The sequence below is a fragment of the Ceratotherium simum genome, chromosome 4, assembly GCF_057802395.1.
Source record: "Ceratotherium simum simum isolate JZ-2026a chromosome 4, ASM5780239v1, whole genome shotgun sequence".
NCBI classification, from domain to species: Eukaryota; Metazoa; Chordata; class Mammalia; order Perissodactyla; family Rhinocerotidae; genus Ceratotherium; species Ceratotherium simum.
The window spans coordinates 49,527,700-49,550,410 of record NC_141903.1 but is presented as its reverse complement, the minus strand read 5'-3'; the positions used below and the strand labels follow the sequence as shown (position 1 = coordinate 49,550,410).

The following is a 22,711-nucleotide window of genomic DNA, read 5'->3' as shown; positions in this document are numbered from 1 at the left end:
AAAGTGAAAGGGGGAGAACTATAGTTAATTAGGCTGGGACAGCACCCCTAAATTGGACTGTCCAAGGCAAACTGGGGCGGATGGTGATCCTAGTCATGAACATTTACACTGCCACACAATGAACCCGCTAAATGACCGTTGTGTTACAAGGATGCTTTTCTAAGAAGTGACAGAAATTACATTGCCTCTTTGATGGAGCTGGACTACCTCCCTGCAGCAGATGGCCAAATTGTTACGATGCCAGAGCACGCTGCAGGATATCCATAGTAAAATCATCGTGTTCCCTATTTTTCAACCCCTTCCCCTTCTGAAAAAAAGTGCAAAAAGCTGAGCAAATCTCTGCTTTTCCTGACAGGGAATGGCCAGCAGATAACATACAGGGCTTGTCAGCATCTGCTTGATTAGGATTAAAGGCACGAGGTAGAACTTACATGGGGATAGCACTGTTTCTTGTGATCTCAATGCTGATGACGTTTGACATGAACTCTCCCTTCTCTAGCAAAGTCATCTCTTAGAGTTTTCAACTTTTTCCCACTTTCCCATACTTACAGGTTCACTATGTACTAGTTTCCTATGGATGCCATAACAAATTACCAAAACTTTAGTGCCTTAAAAAATTTGTTTTTATTGCCATCAAGTCAACTCTGACTACTAGTTACTCTGTGTACAGCAGAGTGGAATCCTGCCTGGTCTTTGTGCACCATCCTCTCACCTTCTGGCGCTATATCAGACAATGCTCTGCTGCTATTCATGGGGTTTTCATGGCCAATTTTTTCAGAAATGGGTGGCCAGGTCCTTCTTCCTAGTCTATCTTAGTCTGGAAGCTCCACTGAAACCTGTCCACCATGGGCGACCTTGCTTGTATTTGAAATACCGATGGCATAGCTTTCGACATCACAGCAACATGCAGTTGCCACAGTATGACGACCAACAGATGGGTGGTGTGGTTCCTTGACCAGGAAATGCACCTGGGCTACAGCAGTGAGAGTGCCAAATCTTAACCTCTAGAGTACCAGGGCTGGCCCTTGAAACAATAAGAATTTATTTTCTCACAGTACTGGAGGCCAGAAGTCCAAAATCAGGGTATGGGCAATGCCACGCTCCCTCCAAAGGCTGTAGGAGAGAATCCTTCCTTGCCTCTCCCAACTCCTGGTTGCTCCTGGTGTTCCTTGGCTGGTGGCCAAGCAGAACCCCAATCTCTGCCTCTCTCTTCCTATGGCTCTCATCCCTGAGTTTCTGTGTCCTCTCCTCTCTCATAAGAACACCAATCATTGGATTTAGAGCCCACCTAAACCCAGGATAATTTCATCTTGAAATCCTTAACTAATTACATCTACAAAGACCCTATTTCCAAATAAGGTCATATTCTGAGGTTCTAGGTGGACATGAGTTTTGGGGGGACACTATTCAACCCACTACAATTAGTAAACCACAAAAAAATCCATTCCTCAAAAGTATCCCTTTAACTCCTGCTGTCCCCTACCCTACATCCAGGTAATTGACTACCTGTGTTCCACCACCACCACTCCCCTCTATTTTCTGCAGTGCTTATGGATATTTGCCTTTAACCTCTTTGCTTCCATTGCTGTCTATCTCATGTAGGCCCTCTGCAGTCCAGGGATAGCCTTCCCTTTCCATTTCCTCAACCGACCAACCCATTAACCTGCAGAGAATAGCCTCATTGCTAATTTTCTGAGTTACTTTTCTTTCAAGACTCTAGGTTGTGGGTTTCAGGACTTATGCACACGCACAAAATAACAGGGCAAGGTAGCAAGTGCTGGGCACCTCAAGAGTCGCACCAGGAGGTGAGAGACCAGAGGAGGAGGCCATCCACGGAGAATGTGGAACCTGAAATCAGCATTAATAGAAGCTTAACAAAAGTTTGGATGAGTTGGAAGAAGAGCAAGGACATTCGAGCCAAAGTTTTAAGTCTCTCTTTTAATCTGCAGCCATAGTGATAACCAAAATGTCACATTTGGCTGTAAGAGCCAGAAACCCACCTCAAACAGGCTTATGTACAAACAAACTGATTTACTGGCTGTAGTAATGAGAAAGTCCAAGTTTATGCCTGGAGATGGCTCGATGTTGCTTCTCTAAGAAAGCTTTCAGAAATATACCTTTCTCCTCTTGACTTGGGCTTCCTCTGTTTTGAGTTGATTCTCTGAGAAATGGCCACCAGCAGCTTGAGGCTTACATTCTGTCATCTTAGTGAATCCGGCAGAAAGTGCATGTCTCTTTCCCAGGAGTTCCAGCAAAAGTGTGTGGGTTGATGCTAAATGGCTGTGATTGTCACACATCCACTCCTGAATAATCATTCTGGTAAGGGGCTACTGTACTCTCGCTGTCCAGGTCTGAGTAACCTGCCCAACTTGGAGCCATGGGGTGGGATCAGCCACACCCAGACCATGTGGACTAAGGTGAGGGAAGGGTCATTCCTCACAGGAAAGCCATAGTAATGTCAGAGGAGAAGAAGGAGTAAATGTGAGCAAACAAAAACAAGAGAAGTCTACTCCACTTACTCTGACAATTTTATGGCCACTTTGGACACTATCAGAGGAATTTCTAGCCAGCTGCTAGGGCTGTGTCTGCCCCCAGAAAATCCACAAGAATACAAGATGACTGTTTTGGCACCACAGATACTCCAATATATTTTATTTAGCCATAGTGCCTTAGACTCTATTTTCAGGCAACTAGACAAAAGTTACATTCATCTGTTAGGGCTGTCATAACAAAACACAACAGACTGTGTGGCTTAAATGACAGAAATTTATTTTCTCACAGTTCCAGAGGCTGGAGTCCAAGATCAAGGTGCTGGCAGGGTGAGGTTCTCTTGAGGCCTCTCTCCTCAGTGTGTACCTGGCTGCCTTCTCTCTGTGACCTCACATGGCCTTTTCTCTGCACGTGCATCCCTAGCATCTCTTCCTTTCCTTATAAGGACACCAGTCCTATTTGATTAGGGCCCCACCCTTATGACCTCATTTAACCTTAATTACCTCCTTAAAAGCCCTATCTCCAAATACAGTCACTTTGGGGGTTTGGGCTTCAACAATTTTGGGGCGGGCATAGTTCTGTCCATAATAAAAGAGCAAACTTATTTTTATTCCTTTACCTCTTGTCTATGAGTAAGAAGTGGAATAATACATTTTGACACTGATTAACTCTGGCATGTGGTGCTGCTTCAAATATTTTTTCAAGTGCGAGATCTAAAATGTTTTCCTGTTTCCAATTCATGATATCTCAGAGGTCACATTCTGATCCCAAGCACAGCCAGAATCCTATTAGTCTTCCCATATCAATTAACCCTACAATTTTTTCCATTTAATTGCCAGATGTTTCTCCTTAGGTCAGCAGACCAGCAACTAGACTGCTGCCCAAAAAGAGTATTTTCAGACAAGAATGACACATACACAAATACACACGCAAATATTTTATGGCATGCTACGTAATTATATCCCGAACATACACTGATGTTATAGCTAGGCATGATTTATGGACACAATCTCTAAGTATCACAGTGCTTTATTATTTGAATTCCTTTTCCCCCTAAGCCAATGTCAATATACAGAAAAGACCAACTAAAAACATGTGATACCTGTTAAGTGTAACATGAAATATGACACTTAAAAGCAAATTGGTTACTAATTCCTGGAGCTGAGTTCATTCAGTCCCATTTAAACCAAGTTACCTGCTTCAAAGGAAACTTTTAGCAATCCAAATCTAGCAAACAAAAGCAAAATTCAGCTCTGACTATGCATTGCCTAATAAAATCCCTTCTGACTCATTTCTTCAGCTTCCAATAGTGCTAAGTTCTCCCAGCACTTGTAATACAATTCTCACTTGAGTTTCTCAGGTGCTCATTACCCCTGATTGGTAATGCACCAAGTCACCGTACCCCTGTTTTTTCCAAATGGACTTCCAAATCACTTGTTAGAATTCATTTGCCAAATATCTAACTATCCCTTGGTTCCTAACGTACAATTTTAAAAGAATTTACAAGTAAAAGAGAATAAGGTAGAAGTCACCTCTAAAATGTTTCTATTTGGAAAAAAAAAAAAATGGTACCTACTTAACGCATTAGTTGCTTTTGACAAACCTTAGTTCTGGATGACTTGGGGAGAATTTGGTATGTCATTCTTGGCATTACTTTCTCATTGGAACCTTGACAACATCAACACCTCCATCTTTGTGAAGACTAAAACTAGAGTCACCACAAATCTTGGGTTAAATACAGCTTATTATTTGCGCTCAAAAGTTATCCTTGTCTCACAGCCTCCATTTGAGAAAAGGCACAAAAAGCAGGATGAGGGTGCATTCAAGTTCAATCTCTGAAGATGGTGTGTATACACTCACATAAAGCAGAGAAATATGCGTTGATGTGGTGGTCCGATTTAAAGTGGTACAATTAAAAGCTGTTTGGCATTAATTAGGCCAATTTTTAATAAGCCTGAGTGTATATTTATATTTAGCTCTGCAGATTACAACATAAATATAGAACAACCATCAGCTCCAGGGTTGGATTTAGATGTTATTGACATTAGCAGTTTAACAATAGGAAAATAGCACTGAGGGGTAATTCTTATATCCTAGTTTCATGAGGCCATTTTTGAAAAAAAATTTAAACTGAAAATGAAGAGGATAGCATCTTGAATGTAATACTTGACAGATTCTATTATGGTTTCTGTCACCTTTTAGTATATTTCCTTACTGTGTATACTATAGAAAAGGGCAAGGAATTAATCAGGTTGCCAAAAGAGTTGGGTTACACAGCACGCAGAAAGCACTTCAGCTACATTATTTGCACAATTTCTGTAGGGAGTTGTGCAATAGAGGCCTTAAATTTAATATGTCTGGCCCCCTTCCACCTGGACTCAGTTCAAACCCACTGCCTGCAGCTCGCTGAATCCAGAATGGGAAATCACTCATTATATTAGGAACGGATGGCAAATGATTCCAATTCACATTTTTCAGCTGGTATGGTTTTTAACCTGGAGCAACACCAAATTGGAAAATTCAGCAATTCTGCAAGCTGGGCATTAGATCTATATTGCAGTCTAAATACATTTCTAGTTTGAGGAAGATGACAGGATGATTTTTCTTTAGAATTTCTTCAGTTGCTGTGCCACTGACAGAAATTTCAAGGTCCACCACATCATCACCTTCCTGTGGGTCCTTTTGTTTCTCACTGCGGGTGGGAAGATGATGTCAGCACAATTAAACTGCAATGATCTATATAAACATTGACCTGACTCCTTCATGCTGATGGACACATTATGTAGATTGAAAGGCCGTATTCAGTAAAGATGAAAGTCTCTTGCAGATGGTTTCTAAAAACAAAAAGGAAAGTAATGCTATTAAAAAAAAAACAGACAAAGGAAATGAAGAAGCAAGTGATAGAAAAAGATATGTCAACCAGCTCTTAACCACACGAAAATACAGTCAATCATTTTAGTAGCGAGGGAGTAATTCAAAATATAAACAGAATCTCAATTTTTATTCGTAACATTGAAAACTAACACCTAGTGCTGGTGAGGATATGGGGCTACATACTTTGCTAGCAGAATAATGAATTGTTATAACCGTTATAAAAGTAATCTATAAATATAAATTTAAAATGTTTGTACACTTTAACCTAGAAATCCTAATTTTGAGAATATTCAAAAATAAAAACGAGTATGTAAACTTGAAAGTACAAGTTTAACGCAATATTATTTGAAGTGGCAAAAATTATTAAAAGAACCCAAAAGTCCATCAGTAAAGAAATGTTTGATTAAGTTATGGTAAATATAGTGAGTCCTATGCAACAATTTTAAAATTGTTTCTACAAGTGTTTACCTAGAGGTGGTTATATAATGTATTACGTAATTGAAAAAAAAGTTACCAAGTATTATGTAGAGTGTAATCACCTTTGAAAAATAAAACAAAATAAATTCTATACATTTGAATATGAGGGTGCATTGTGTATGTCTTTATTTTGTGAAGAAAGGTATGGAAGGATATACAACAAAGGAGCAGGAGTGAAGGGTGTTAACATTTTACTTCTACAATTCTGTATTGTTGGACTTGTTAAAAAAGCAAGCATTATTTTTGTAATTAAAAATGTAATAAAATAAAACAGGAAAGAGTAATAAATTTTGGAGTTATAATTTACAGTTGTATCAGAATTCTCCAGAGAAAAAGTACCAATAGGATGTGTCTGTGTGTGTGTGTGGGGAGAAAGAGAGATTTATATATAAATATTTATATTTATAGATAATATATAAGATATATATAAATATAATGCAAATATATATATATAAATATACATAGATACCTAGACTTATTTTAAGGAATTAGCTCACATGGTTTTGGGGACTGACAAGCCACAGGTCTGTAGGTTAGTCTGCTTGAATTGAGTTGTTGTAGTTTTCCTTTGACTTTAATCATAGGGCGTGGTAGTACTAAGATACTCCTTAAGGGATTTCCTGTATTCCAGACACACATACTCTTCTTTACCTCCATCGTGAAATAGTAGCCCAATTTCCCATTAGTAATCCTGATCAATCCCTCAGCCAGTACCTTAACAGATATACTTCTTTGCCTATTGATTCAGAGACATGAGGAACCCAAAGAAGCCAGTGGCCATTTTTTTTTTTTTTTTTTGGTGAGGAAGATTGTCCCTGAGCTAACATCTGTACCAATCTTCTTCTATTTTGTATGTGGGATGCCACCACAGCATGATTTGATGAGCAGTGTGTAGGTCTGCACCCGGGATCCAAACCTGCAAACCCTGAGCCGCTGAAGTGGAGCACACAAACTTAACCACTACGCCACTGGGCCAGCCCTGCCAGTGGCAGTTTTAACTTGCAGTTCAATGGAATCACTGTTGTGTCTCCTGGTGGAAGCATTCCTCCTTTTGAAACTAAGACCTCTAGACCAGCAGAGCATAAGGCCACAGGGACAGGAAGCAAAAATTTTGCTTGTGGCTCACTAGGAATTAGGCAGTAGTGCCACTTCCATTTCCACTCCTTACTTCCTGGGACTCGTGAATCCTGGCTGCAGGGGAAATAGCACCATATATGGGACGCTGATTTAGAGCTCGGGGTCTGCCAAAGGCCAAAGAGCATCCCTATCTGGCACTGCCAGTTCAAGTACCATTGACTGAATCTGCTGGTCCCAGTGGTGAAGCAGCTTGTACAGCAGCCTGGACCTGTTGCAGAGCCTTCTCTCATTCTGGGCCCCACTCAAAACTAACAGCTTTTACCATCACTCAGGAAATGGGCCGGAGTAGCACTCCCAGATGAGAAGTATGTTGCCTCCCGGATCCAAAAAGGCCCACTAGGTGTTGTGTTATTTTTTGGGCTGTAGGAGGGATCAGATGCAACAACTTTTCTTCATCCTGGAAGGGATATCTCGACATGCCCCACATCACTGGACTGCTGGAAGTTTCACTGAGGTAGAAGGCTCCTGAATTTTTAAAAAATTTGTTTCTCACCCTCTGACACACAAATGTCTTATCAATAAATCTAGAATAGTTGCTGCTTCCTGCTCACTAGGTCCAGTCAGCATAATGTCATCAATGTAATAAACCAATGTGATATCTTGTGGAATGGAAAGGCAATCAAGATCCCTGCAAACTAAATTATGACATAAGGCTGGAGAGCTGATATGTCTGAGGTGGGACAGTGAAAGTGTATTGCTGGCCTTGCCAGGGAAAGCAAACTGCTTCTGATGGTCTCTACTAACAGGTATGGAGAAAAAACACTTGCTAGATCAATAGCTACATACAGGTACCAGGGGGTGTGTTAATTTGCTCGAGCCGTGAAATCATATCTGGTAAAGCAGCTACAGTTGGAGTCACCACCTGGTTAAGCTTGTAATAATCCACTGTTGTTCTCCAAGATCCAACTGTCTTCTGCACAGGCCAAATAGACAAACTGAATGGGGATGTGGTGGGAATCACCACCCCTGCGTCCTTCAAGTTCTTATTGATGGTACTAATCTCCGCAATCCCTCCAAGAATACAACATTACATTTGGTTTACTATTTTCCTAGGAAGAAGCAGATCTAATAGCTTACTTTTGGCCTTTTCCACCATCATAACTCTCATCTCATGGGTCAGGGAGCCAATGTGGGGATTCTGCCAGTTGCTAAATTTGTCTACTCCAAATGTATATTCCAGAATTGGAGAAATAACTACACGATGGGTTCAGGGATCCACTGGACCCACTGTGAGATGGACCTGAGCTAAATCTCCATTGAGCATCTGACTTCCACAAGCCCCTACTCTGACTGGTAGGCCACAGTGACATTATGGATCTCTTGGAGTTAACATCAGTTCAGAGCTAGTGTCCAGTAATACTTGAAAGGTCTGATTATTTCCTTTTCCCCAGTGCACAGTCACTGTGGTAAAAGGCTGTAGGTCCCTTTGGGTAAGGTTGGGACAAAGATTAAAAGTATAAATTTTTGGTCATATACTGAGGTCCTTCTTCAAGGGGACCTGGCCTCCTCCTTCGTTCAAGTGGTTCTGGGTCTGTAAACTGGCTCAAACCTGGGAATTCAATGAGGGGCCCTGACTCTGTTTTTACAATTCAAGTTAGACTTTTGCTCACTTGACCTAAAACTCTTCCACTTATGTAGATCAAGTAACAATTTAGTAGGCTTGCCATCTATTTCACTTCTAGGAACACGATGATCAACTAGCCAATGCCATAGGTCTCTCTGAGTCAGATTATTCTGATTGCTGTTTTGACTTTGCTGTCCATTATGGAAAGCACGCCCACCTTGCCTTTGGCAATTGAATCTTGCCACTTGGCCCCTCTCATCTGGGATCCCAGCTGCATTTAGGTTTCCCAATTCTGATGCAGCAGTTCCCCCTGTAATTTCTGACCTACAGAAAAGAGTGATCACATAGTACTTCAAGGATGCTTGGGGCTCCCCTCACAAATTTATACCTCAGTCATGATGAAAGGCGTCTTCTGGACCCTACCATGTGAATGAGCAGGTCTTAAATGATAAATCCACTTTAACATTCCCATCTCCCTAGGCCTTTGAATCCCTTCCTCTACAGTTTACCCAAGGCAGGTCAGTATTTCAACTTTGGGTCACCTTTTGGTGCATGTTTCAGCCAACCTCCCAAGCTGCAACGTTAAATCCAGAATCTCTACCTAGTGGACCCATATCAATAAATTCAGCCTGATCCAACTTAATGTTCCTTCCACCATTATCCCACACCCTTAATATCCATTCCCACACATATTCCCCAGATTTCTGCCTGTGTAAATTGGAAACTCATGCAGTTCTTATGGAGTGCAGTGCACCTCCTTATGGGCCACACTTTATACCTCACCCTTTGGGGGCTGCTAGGACTTGAGTCAAATTATAGGTCTAAAAGCAGAGAGGGGTGGTGGGGATGGATCTGAAGGAGAATTAGCAGTCACTCAGAACCCTACTTTTTATGAGTTTTTTATTAGGAATATCTAATGTTGACACTTTGTGTATCTCTATTGCCATATCACACCACAGACTATCAGTTTCCTCTTTACCACTGGAAATAGAGTCATTACTGTCTTTAAATATAATCAAACTGGAGAACCAACTCCAGAAACTGTAGAACCATTTCAGAAAACCCATCCTTAACATTCTGTTCCTCCTGAACCACGCTTAGTACCAAAATCTTTATTAGTCAATGTTTCCAGAGAAATAGAACAAATAGAATAGATAGATAGATAGATGGATAGATAGATAGATAGATAGATAGATGTTAACCAAATCTACAAAAATTCTTCACAGAAATACCTAGATTAGTTTGATTACATAACTGACTAATATAGCCTAGCCAAGTTGACACATAAAAACTAACCATCACAACAGGTGACAACCAGTAACCCTCATTAGAATATTATGCTTGACTCGGGCCCCAGGTGAACTTTCCTGAAATAGTCTTGACTGATCTAAAAACATTTCATCTTAATCTAACTTGGATTCTTCAGGGGGGATCCAAACTGGATTATATATAAAATCTTAAAAAGTAAGAAATGAAGTTAAGAGATCACCCGGATTTGCAGATTTATCTGGTAGTTGAGGAGCTAACACGTGTTTTGTCTCCATTAATGTATACTCATCGTTGCTGTATACTCTAACCCTCTACTAAATGGAGCTCAGGATGCCTGGACTCCACTTCTAGCTCAGCCATCTTCCTCAGGCAGATTATGTCATCTCCGTGAGCCTCATCTGCACCGTCTCAGAGCTGGACTCTCATCTATGCAGTTCTATATTGCTCAAATTGTAACATTAAAATAATTTTAAACAAACATTGAAATAATAACATAAATGTATGGAGCTGCTACAAAATATTGCTTTATTTGCAAAGAATTTACTTGTTTTCATACAACGTGATTTGAAAACACGAATAGCAAAAAAGAATTTATGCTCCCATCAGAAAAGGGTCGATGGGATTTCCCTGAAGCAATGCTCTGCATTCTGAATGAGAGGCTATCCTAATGGGCTCTTTGTTCCCTTGAGTTGAGTGGGTGGCCATGACATTTGGTATAGAAATTGTTGCCTTAACTAAATGAAGATGAAACTGTCTGACCTATTGGCTAAGGAGATTGTACTCTGAATTTTGTTCTGAGGAGTGCTCAGCCTGTACTCTTTTCCTGTTCTTGTAGTAACTTAAGAAACAAATTTGTAAGTTGCCTGAAGAGTCAAGACTGCTACTTATGGAACAGAGGTTTTCTTGGTGCAAAGAAAACTAACCCTTCCAGGCATTAAGTGCTTGTCTCTAATGCTCTGAATGACCAGCTCTGGAACCACTAGAGCATTTGCTATAAATACTTCTAGAAGCCTTGATAGAAACAACTTCATATCAAGATAGAATGTAGCAGAATATCTTGAAATATAACCTCTTCACCTCTTACAGTAGATAAGTTGCTGTAACAAAACAAAAAATAAAAACACAGGATATGGCCATGAATTTGAGACCTGCGGCATCATTTCTAGTTGTCCGTTTCTAACACTGGACAGTTCACTCTGGCCCTGAGTCTCAATTGTTTTGCATAACAATGGTAATATTAATATCTACCTCTAAGTATTATTGAGATAATCAATAGCATAACAGTGTACATGAGAGAGTTTGTAAACTTCACAATATTAGACATATTAATTGCTCTCTGTCAATCTTATACTCTTGTAAAGTCAGAACAGGTTGTAAAAGAAGTAGATGTTATTTGAGAATACTGAATCACAATAATATCTCCTTAAAATGAAATTAGAATTTCTCAGACATAGCTACATAAATCCACAAGTGTTTATCTCTAGAAGCAGGGAAATGGAAAAATATTACCAGCCCTTTGTGCAAAGAATGTATGGTTACAAGTTCAGAATAGTGCTGAAACATGGATTTCACATATCTGTTCCTACTAGGCACAGAGAGACTAGCCAGGAGACAACGGATGGAGTGCTTGAAAGCACAGAAGTAACCTTTCTGGAGAAAGGCTGGGGATAAGTTTTTCTGGAGGGAGCATGGAAGTGAGAGCATTGTAGACTGTTCTAATACGTGGACTCTCAGTAAATGTCAAGACTTGCAATAGAAACCTCTCAGTACAGATAGCATCTGTTTCTCCAGCTGGTTCTCAGCCTGAAATTGTGAGGAAAACAACATGAAGGAAGGAAAGGATCAGTTTGGGAAAGATTAGATTCTACTCCAGAAGCCATAGAATCAACAGGAAGTTCTTACATGTGATCTTTATTCAAAACTAGAAGGGGAATCCAGTAGGGAACATTTGTTCTGAAATTTCTTTAACTTGAATAACTTTAACTTTTACTCACCCTACCTCTTGGGGATCTGACTAAATAATGATCAAGTATCTTGAACTTCCTGGTAACTAAAGATAAAAACGTGGATGTCATTCTTGATACTACCTCTCAAATAGTTCTTCAAAGTGTCCACTTCTCTTCATTTCCACCTCCCCCTGCCCCCCAGCCTAGCCCTCCATTGGACAACTCTTTCCTGATTGGCAGGCTTGCCACATCTCTCATGGTATACAGAATCCTCTTGCTAAAACCTGAATATGTATCCCTGCTTCAAACTGTCAATGGTTTCCCACTCTACTTAAAATCCATGCTTCATCCCGCAGCTGCAAGGCCTTATATTTCAAACTCTTCCTCCCCCTCTAGCCTCATCTCCAGCCACTCACCTGACATGGATCCTGCTCTGCAGACCCTGGCCTCCTCGAATGTCCCAAGTTCTTGACTGCATCAGCACTTTCTCTATACACCTTCATCCTTTCATGTGGAATGATGTTCCCCTCCGGCTTCCACTGGCTCCTTTCTACCATTCTTCAGGTCACAGATTGAAAAACAGTTCCTAGATAACTGATGACTGCCACATATTTATGGCCCCTCTGATATTCTCTATCACTACCCTTGGTTCCACTGCTTCATAGCACTTCTCATCGCATGTTCAATTACAAATTCAGCTGTGTTTTCATTTTCTGTCCTCCTCCTCCTACATGATAAGTGCCATGAAAGCAATGACCATTTCTGCCTTGTCTACCATTTTATACCCAGTGCATTGTGTAGTGCCTGAAATAAATAGTTGTTGAATGGAAAAATGACTAAATGTTAAATATATTATTATAATAATTTTCCATTCATCTACATCTTAAATCTTGGGATTTTTTTGTTGGAAACTGCCTCCCACACACATAAGAAAAGCTAAAACCAACTACCTTCCTCAAAATGCAAGACTGACACTAAATGACATTGAATTTGTTTACAATGATGTCTCCTTGACCAGACAACAAGCAACTTAAGACTGCGGATGGTGTTTTGTTTTTCTTTAGATATCTAACATTTGGCAAAGAATAAGCATTCAACACATGTTTATACAAGGTTTTTTATGTTTAAACTCAAACTAGCAAGATGGAGAAATTTTAAAATATTGACCACGACTTAACTTTTCAAAACCTATTTGTAGCTTTCACTAATATGTTTGGTTGTCCCATTTTACAAATTGCAGCCAAGACAGGAACAAAATACTATATCAATGGGAAATACCCATGTCTTTGTAAAGAAAATCAGGGTAAATAAAATCCCAAATATAGCACACTTCCCTCTCCTACACATGCTTTCAGTTATCTGATGTTGAAATGGGATCATTAACGTGTCCATCCAACTTTCCATAGGTGAGACGGTACAGTTAAGAAGGGCTCTGGATCCAGATTACCTGAGGAGAATCTGAACTCGGGCACTGCTGACAGTGAGATCTTGACCAAGTTTTTTCTCTGTCTGTATTTCAATGTCCTCATCTGTAAAATGAAGAGAATAATAATAATTCTTACTTCAGTGGTTTGTTGTGAGGTAGCCTTTGAGCTGAACTCTCAATAATAGAAAGAATATCAACAAGATGGATGGGGAAGACAGGAAATCAAAAGTCAAAAGAGGATGAGACATTTTGAAAATAAACTGGAGCCTGGAATGCAAGGGGAGGCATAGTAAGAAATAAATCAGGATCGTCAAAAGCCTTGAATGCCACATGCAGACTTTGGATTTCATAAAAGAGGCGAAAAGGCTCATTTGGGAGCTCTGAGAATGGATTTGGCAGGATCAAGGTTACAGGATGGGTATAGTGAGCCAGTGTTGTTTTTGCTGCTCATTCACCTATCTGCTGATAATAACACCCTAATTTTCCTCTACGTAAATTTTCCTTACCCTTCTCCTAGGCTTTGTGCTTCGGGTGGAATTCATTTCACTCTCAGCTCCAGGAGCAACTCTGTGACTCAGACTTGACACCCAAAGGACTGCTTTCACTGACCACCACGACTGGCTCAGAATGGACATGTGGTCCAAGCAGGCAATGAGAGGCAAAGGGACTTTTGCTGATCCTGCTGAGAGACAGATACACTGTCTTTCTTGTTAGACGCAGATCTGGGAGGGTGTAGGCCTAGATTTGCTAGCAGCTATTTTTGCCACCACATAAAGCCTGAGAATAAAGCCCACGTGGAGGAGAATAGAGTTGACAGAAGCAGAAAGCCTGGGTCCTGGTGATCTTGTTTGAGCTGCACCTGAACCACCCAACTGTTGGCCTTCACATGTACCTAAGTCATTAATTCCCTTTCCTTGAGTTGGATTTTCTGCTCCTTGCAACAGAAAGAATTCTGATTGATAACTGCAGTGACAATGATATGCACAGAGCCAAAAGTGTAAGGATAGAAATAACAAAGGGACAAAAGTCAGATATGGTATATGGGGAGGGAAACGTAGTTGAGGATGATTTTCATGATTCCCCCGATTCTTTAAACTACAGAATTAGTATTATTATTGAAAAACACAAAGGGGACTGTTTATCCCCTTCATATAACTGTTACCGGGAACCAGCACAACTGTTTAAGGACATAAAATATTAGAACAAGTTTTCATTTGGCTGCAAAATTCCACCTTTACTTCTCTCTCCCTCCCAAATTATTATCAGATATAATGTTAATACAAGGATAGGCTAACTCATTTACTTATACATTTTTTAAAAATTTACTTAAAATATTAAGAAACTTAAATGAAAGAAGGTATGGCTATCATAACTGAAAGTAGATCCACTGTGACTTATAGAGAGAAAATTTTATTTGTCCGGGAATATATGTATTTGGTACACAATAAATCTTTGCTGATGAATAGAACAGCTAACACTTATCAAACACCATGCTCTAAGAGTCTTACCTATGTTAACTAGTTTAATTTTAACTGTAACTCTTTCAAGGATATACTTTTTATGTCTATTTTACAGTTGAGAAAACTGAGACACAGATAGGATAAACAACGTGCCCTCGTTCCTACTGGTGCCAGGATGCAAAACTGGATAGTTTAGCTGTAAAGCCATATGCTTAAGTACTACACTTGGAGTAAGGAAAGAAATGAATGAACAAATACATGGTCCCTTCTTGTTTCCCAGTGGTGGGAAATGCATGACAACTGGACCAAGTCTTTGTGACAACTTGGCTCTGTTGCTCTTCAGTAGAGTCACAGTCTCTTAATGTCTTGGTTACTACCTGATTATCAACTAGATGATTTGGGGAAGCTGTGCTCACTATTTCCAACCTCCCAGGTACAGTTTAGCACACTGAAAAGGCAATTTTCTCAAATGAAAACCTTTCTAAATGCTAGCACGGTAAACTGGAAGACTAAGTGCTGTTTCTCTATATTGTCTACTGGTAGTAAGGGAGTATTTGAGTCACCAAGAGAATTTGGCTTATTACCAGTCTGATATCTAGTACCCCTAGCATTTCCTGCTCATATTGAAATGGATGCCAGGGACCACCTGTGTGTTTCAGATGAAAGTCTTGCCCAGAAACCAGCAACAATTTGCCCACCCCATATTTATAGTCTGTAGTATTAGGTGGGACGGGTGGCGCTGTAATCAGTAATCTGACATGAATCAACACTTACCATAATGGCACCGCATTTTCCACTTGAATTTGCACCTGAGTTTGTGCCTCTCAGCTTGCATAGAAGTGCTAATCATATCTCATAAAGACAGCAATTTAAAATTCAATCTCTGTGTTCACAGAAATATGACATTTAATTCTTGGCTGATGTCACTATCAGGAGAGGGGTAAGATCAACTTCTATTTAAAAATCAGGTCATTTAGCTGTGAACTATCTCATTGTCACAAAATGCCTATCCTCCCTATGTAGGATGTATCTTTTTGAGTTCATAATGACCCTTCTTGCAGACTTTAATATGGGCAGCCAACTACCTCTTCACCTTAAGACATATGATCTTGAAGGCTTTCCTTAGAAGCAGCAGAAGGGATGTTGGGTTGGTTTGTTTATTTCTTTAGATGAAAATAATTCAGTATTTGTGATTGAAATCAGAGTTAGTTCCATCCACTTTAAGCTCATGTTTCTGTTGCTCCTCGGATTTTGGCAGCATCAACAACAAACTCAGTGTTTATAGTGAGTCTGTATAAACCAGAGAAGCACTTCTTGGGCATTTGTCTTATCCCCTGCTCAAGGTTTGAAAACGTTTTGATTGTCCCCTGTGAGTGTGATTTCCAAATCCTTAAATTAACCTCTGTTGCATCCTTTGCCAGAGAATATAGAGCTATGCCTCCTCCCCAATATTATTTATACCTAATGACCTTTTAAATTAAATTAACCTCTGTTGCATCCTTTGCCAGAGGATATAGAGCTATGCCTCCTCCCCAATATTATTTACACCTAATGACCTTTTCCTCTTTTTTTTTCATTTGCCCAGGTGCAGATCTGAGTGAAAGATAAAATTTACCAAGCAGTGTATTGAGCATCTTTTGCTGAGTTCTTCAAACTTTTATTCCCAGAAGCCATGTATTACTCTGAAAAGTAATAAGTTCCTAATATTTTAACATTTCTTCTCTTTTAACTCTCTGGTAATGTTCTTATTTGTGTGAGTATTAAGAACTTAAATGTCTATTTTTACATAAGTAGGGTCGTCTACTTCTGACATTCTCATGTTAGTTGATTTGGTCAAGAGGTACTTGAATTTTCTTCACATTTAATCCATTCAGCAAATCTTATTCTATGTCATAGCAGATCAGACAGTTCTGTCCAGGGCTTGTCTTTTGAAAAAAGGCTGATGGAACTGAATCCTTACACCTTGACACATATTTCCTGGGAAAATTTGTAGTGTGAGTGTTCACCATGTATATTTCTGATCTATTAACCTTGATGAATTCTTCTATCCAGATTTCCATGTATGTAGCCATGTAGACAAAGTTTCTTTGTGCTTTTTTTTTCTGCACTATTGTACTCAATCAACTATTGACTATTTCGTTGACTCTCTCCTTATGGTCCCGAACTAGATTTCAGGTTTCTTGAATAATTTGGCCTAACTTTCCTTTTTCTCAATATCTAGTTGAAAGTGCTTCTTTAGGTATTTTCTGGCAATGCCATCTACTTTTTTGTTCTATTTAGAACCTTTCTGTTGTATATGTTTTTATTTTTTATTATTACTTTTATCAGCAAGCTGAGCCCAGGAATTCCCAGTGGTTCGGACAACCTCTGGTACGACTCCTTTTGAAATGGGTACGTCAAAAGTTGATTGTTGATTCAAGGCAAAAAGTCAAGAGGGAAGGCACAGAAAAATATGGAGGTGGGAGTGAGGGGGATTAGATATAAATTACAGGTTTCATCTTCTGCAAGCCTCAGCCAATCCCCTTCCTCTTTCTTCAGAATCTCATTTAGCAGACCATCAAAGACCCACCTCCCTCTGAGTCTTTCTCAGTGATATCTTCCTTTCCTTTCAAACTTACCAACTTGAATCCCCGCAGTACTATCCATCCCACCTTCTTAAGTCACACTATTGACGTTGTCAAGGCTTGTCCCTTTCTCCCGCTCCACTAGCTAATGTGTACATAAATTGATAGTTTATTCCTTTAATTTGTGTGTTGGTTCAGTTCTTTATGTTTGAGTCTAAATGTACAGCTCCTTTGTCTATTAAAACTGTGGAGGACAGGGAAAAAAAGTAATCAAAAATCCAGTTTCATTGGTTTAGGTTAATGTTTATAATAAAGAGTTAAGACAGGCTGTAGGCAAAGGAGAAAAATGTTTGTCTGTCCTTCTTGCTGTCTACATTAGGCAATAAGATAAGTAAGACAGTAAGAAGTTAGAGATGCCTATTTTAGACTATAAGCTTTAGAGGGAATGGAGAGTAACTCTTTAAAATATGTTGCATAGCTTTTAGAATGGTAACTGGAAAAATGTTTCCCTTAATAGCACCAATTTTATCTAAACATAAAGGTTGTACTAAGGCAGTGATCTCTAAATCTGATTAATTGTGCATCATTATTAATAAAAAGTTTTGAACATATAGTCCCAATAAACATATGTCTATATGGATATTGACATGTATTGCTTTTACTATATTATTTGCATTATAGAGCACAAAAATCAACACTAAAAATGAATGACATTAAAACAATTTTTAATGAAATTATTTTCCCCACAACATGTTGCCCATATACCCAATAATGAAGGCAACTGTCTTTGATTCTTTGTTCTCTTTCAAATATCACATTTAAAGAATGACTAAGTCCAGTCCATTTCATCTCTAAATTTATCTCAATTACCACTTCTTCTCCATTCCCACCACAGCCTTACGGTAGAATCCCATGAATTCTCACCTGGACTCTTTCTCTAGTCTCCTTGCTTTCTTTGGCTCTTTCTCTGCAATGTGAGCGTTAGCCAGTGGCCTGGGTGCTTTTTCCAAAACTCCATACTGATCATGTCTCTCAAGTCTGTCAGTGCCTTAGCATTGCCTACAGGACAGAGTTGAAACTCTTGAGCATACACAGACCTGTCCTTGCTTACTTTTGCAGATTTACCTTCCTCCTTTCCCACCTGACTCTCTAGCTATGTCAAACCGATTGCTATTTTTTTTTTTTTTTTTTTTTGGTGAGGGAGATCAGCCCTGAGCTAACATCCGTGCTAATCCTCCTCTTTTTGCTAAGGAAGACCAGCTCTGAGCTAAGATCTATTGCCAGTCCTCCTCCTTTTTTACTTCCCCAAAGCCCCAGTAGATAGTTGTATGTCATAGTTGCACATCCTTCTAGTTGCTGTATGTGAGATGCCACCTCAGCATGGCCAGAGAAGCGGTGCGTCCGTGCGCACCCACGATCCCAACCTGGGCCTCCAGTAGCGGAGCGTGTGCACTTAACCACTAAGCCACCGGGCCAGCTCCCAATTGCTATTTTTTGAAGGCACCAATACCTTTCTTTTATTTCCACCTTTGTATGTGATATTTTTCTCTACCGGAAAAGGCCTTTTCTTCTTGTCTACTTGGCATACCTCAACATTCAGCTTAAATATCACTTCCCTTGGAATGGTCTCTTTACTTCTCTTTGCAGAATTAAGCACTTGCCTATCTGTGATCCCTTAACCCTTTGTTTATATTGAATTAGGGCATTTATCATATCACTCAAATAACTTATTTCCATATCTCTGAGTTCCTAAATGATGGAAACTCTGCTCTGTTCCTTTTTTGGATTATCACTGTCTATCACAGGTTAGGCATGGAGTAAATGCTTGATCTTTCTTAATAAACAGAGTGGATAGATAAATATTATTTATTTATATTTAATATAATAATAATAATAATAAATATTATTTATGTGATCAAATGTATAATTTTGGTGGCAGTGAAGAAAACCTTCAAGTGGGCAGTCTGCAATAAATAATCAAAAACATTTCAATAATACATAAGAAAAAAATGCTTCTTGCATTTTTTAATTCAGAGTATTTAATATTTTCTCACAGCTCAATAGCTTTAAGGTTGTTTTCAAAGTCTTGCCTCTTATATTGCCCACTCCACATAATTAATGATGATAATAATAATAACGTTTATAAGTGTTTATTTACTATGCATGCTGCACTGTGATAAGCAACTCAATGCAATAGCTAATCTAACCATCACACTGTCCCGTGAAGTAAGTATTGGTATTCCTTTCATCTTGCATGTGAGAGAGTCAATGAGGTTCCAAAGGGTACACAGCATCATCTCTTTCTATGGCAGTGAAAACAGTGAGAATTAAAAGCACATCTCCAACTGCAGGCTCTTAACTCAAATGTTCTGCTGCCTTCAGGCCATATATCTCCAAATCTGTTTCAGAATGTCTACTCTGACATTTAGTTCCTTCCACTGCTAGACTGGATCATTTCCAGTGTTCTTATGATAGCTGCAAGTAAAATGTGTAATAAATATGATGGTTTTACATACCATAAAGTATGTCCCATTCTTTATGGGTATGTCCCATGAAGTTTCTAAGATCCAGGAACTCTTTGGAAGTCTCTAGACCAGACTGTTTACTTGTAAGTCAAATGATTTGTTTCATCGAGTGGTTTGGCTTCATTGAATTTTACTTCCGCCAGCACCATCTCTTGTGTGGTGTTATCATCTACCATGGTTGAAATGCCTGCTTCTGCAGATGAAATCTTTTATTTGTTTATATCTGCTTTAGCTGAATCTTACTACGTCAACAACCTCAGCTGAAATTTGTACTAAATTCTTTACTGCCTAATCATTCTTCATGGGTACCTTATTAGATTAGCCTTGCAAATAAGTAGGTGGGCAGAGAAACAGCTTAAAAAATGGTGTGTGCCTTGTATTATATTGAAATACTGTTTGCTAATTTTTATTACAATCCATATGATGCTGATTAGAAATATTCAGCAAAGATGGGGCAGGGCAGTAGAACAGGGAGAATTGAATGATATCTAATAAATTTAAAATGTGAAAAAAACCTATCAGTTTGTTCAACTGTGTAAAAATACACAGGTGTTACAGTACTTTCTTTTCCTGCTGATTTAGACTAAGTCATTACCTGATAAAGTAGGTAAGTGACTGTTTTAGTAAGTAACCTAAAAACAATTCTGTTCCTCTAAACGTGGGAATGAAAGACTGTTTATTTTACAAAATTTTAACAGAAACTATCAACAACTCAAAGTAAAAGCATACTGAAAACAAATTGGATTTCATATTTGGTAAAGGAAATATTTTAAATGTCCTTTTGAAAATGTAAGCTATTTATGTAGATTCATTTATCATTGTCTCTATTAAATAATATTTATTACACTTCCTCACACATATGAGACCACAAAGAAAATTAAACAGGTCTCTGCCTATGAGGATCACACACATACTGCAACAGACACCATGAAAATATGCTCAGAGTGGGATATAAATATCTAATTGAAGCATCTTAAGACATGATATGTGGGTAATTACTGATTATCCTGTATTTAGACTTCGCTGTCTTGGTATTTGAGGGATGACTAGTGACTATATTGTCATCAAGACTTCAGTGGGAGTTACCACTTGCACTTTGGTCCCATGTAACTAGGAAAAGCTTTACGGGTAAAAGGAGTTTTCAGGAAGATCCTCAGTACAAATGGAGGAAACAAGGCATAGAGTAAAAAAAAAAAAAAAAACATACGGAATTAGTGAATAGAAAACTAAGAAGGATCTCATCCTGTCCAGATTTATTCCAATGACTCATAAATATATACCACCACCTCGACCTATCTCTCAAACTCCAGATTTGTGTACACGCTTGTTTAATTGGTATCTCCACTTAGATGTGTAAGAGTGCTCTCAAATATACACTTTCAAAATATAACTCTTGATCTCATCCTACTATTTCCCAACCTATTACTTCCCAGTGTTCCTCATCTCAGTAAATGGTACCACCATCCAACCAATCATAAGTCCTCTGAAATCTGACCCCAACATATGTCGGGATCCATTCACTTTCTCTCCCTCCATGCTACCACCATTTGTTGTTGAAGCCGCCATCACCTCTTGCCCAGACTACTTCAATAGCCCACCATCAGCCTGCAGTCTCTCAGCAGTCATCATTACATTATTCAGATAAACTCAGATCATAGCACATCTCTACTTAAAATGCTCCAATGGCTTCCAAGTTCCACTAAAGTAGAATGCAAAACTCCTTAACAAGACTTCAAAGACCCATGATCTGGTTCCTGACTATTTCTCCCACCTCAGTTTCTACCACTCTCCACTTAAAATCCTGCTTCAAAAGCCATATATATTTTTTAACTCCAATTTTTCTTGCTTTAGGCTCTTTGTAAGTAGCTGTTACCTACACCTCAATTCTTTCTTCTGATCTTCACTTGGCTTCTTCCTCCTAGTCATTCAGGTGTCCCTTTTTCAAAGAGAGGTATCACTTCCTCAGCACAACCTTCACTGACCATCCAATCTACAGTAGTCCCCTCCTCATTCCCTGAAGTCACTTTCTGTACCATTAACTTGTTTTACTTTCTTCTCAGCACTTAAGATTATCTGAAATCACTCTATTTATTTGTCACTTTATTAGTTCATTGCATGTCCTCAATAGTTTGTAAGCCACCTCAGAGGAGGGTTCTTGAGCCGCTTGTTCACTTCTGTATCAAATGTATTGAGAATGGTCCCTGGCCCCTGATGGAGTCTCAATAAATGGCTGTCAAATAAACAAAAGAGCAACTCATAGAGTCATTGACTTTCTAGAAGTTAGAAGAGGAAAAGGATTTTGGTAAACTTGATGTCCAATGGTGTACAGTCTTACAATGTGGAAAGAAATATCTGAGACCATCTGTGCATCAACAGGGGTAAGTGTCCACACTCACTCACTGACTAGATTCAACTTATGACTTTCAAAGAAACTCACATAATCAAGTCTCATCTAAATAATATTAATAAAGGGCCAGACATTCTGGCCCTTTTTGCAAAGGGGCCATTTTGCAAAGTAAGGATGGAGCTACAGAATTGCTGCTCAGATTTTTCTGCTTTCTTGTACAATTTATAAAAACAGGTGAAGGTGTAGGGTGTCCTACTACTTAGCCAAGGGACAAACTTATCATTATTACTCACTTAAGCAGTGTCTCAAGTTCCATTGTCTTTGCAATTACTTCAGAGATGAGAGATGAGAGCATAAAACTAAACCAAGCTTAAAACTAAACTAAGCTTAAAGTAAGCTAACTACAGCTGGAGACTATTAACAGCAAAATTGGGTATGCAGAAAAGAGCAGTGGGAGGTTGAAGTTATCTCAACTGGAGAAGCAACATGGAAGTTAAAAAATTGCGCTGAATCCTGATCCACAAAGAATACCAACAACGCTTTTTGACGTGATTCTTTCTGCTTCCAACCTTCACAAAGCACTCCATTTATTATTTCATCTATTCTAACAGTTTTGTGTGTGTCTATAAATT

The 22,711-nt window shown here is 39.1% G+C and overlaps 1 long non-coding RNA gene across 2 annotated transcripts in view; it reads right to left on the bottom strand.

The window, feature by feature from the left end:
* Positions 1-2,593: 2,593 nt before the first annotated feature.
* The window catches only part of LOC147917286 (uncharacterized), a 190,921-nt gene continuing 170,803 nt past the window's right edge, over positions 2,594-22,711 (bottom strand). Inside the window, exons 7-8 of one of the 2 annotated variants that reach the window (XR_015551971.1) lie at positions 13,205-13,286; positions 2,594-5,324 (exon numbers count right to left, since the gene is read on the bottom strand). This is a non-coding gene — a long non-coding RNA (uncharacterized LOC147917286). The remainder of the gene's footprint in view (positions 5,325-13,204; positions 13,287-22,711) is intronic. The other variant, XR_015551970.1, reaches the window with a different exon arrangement.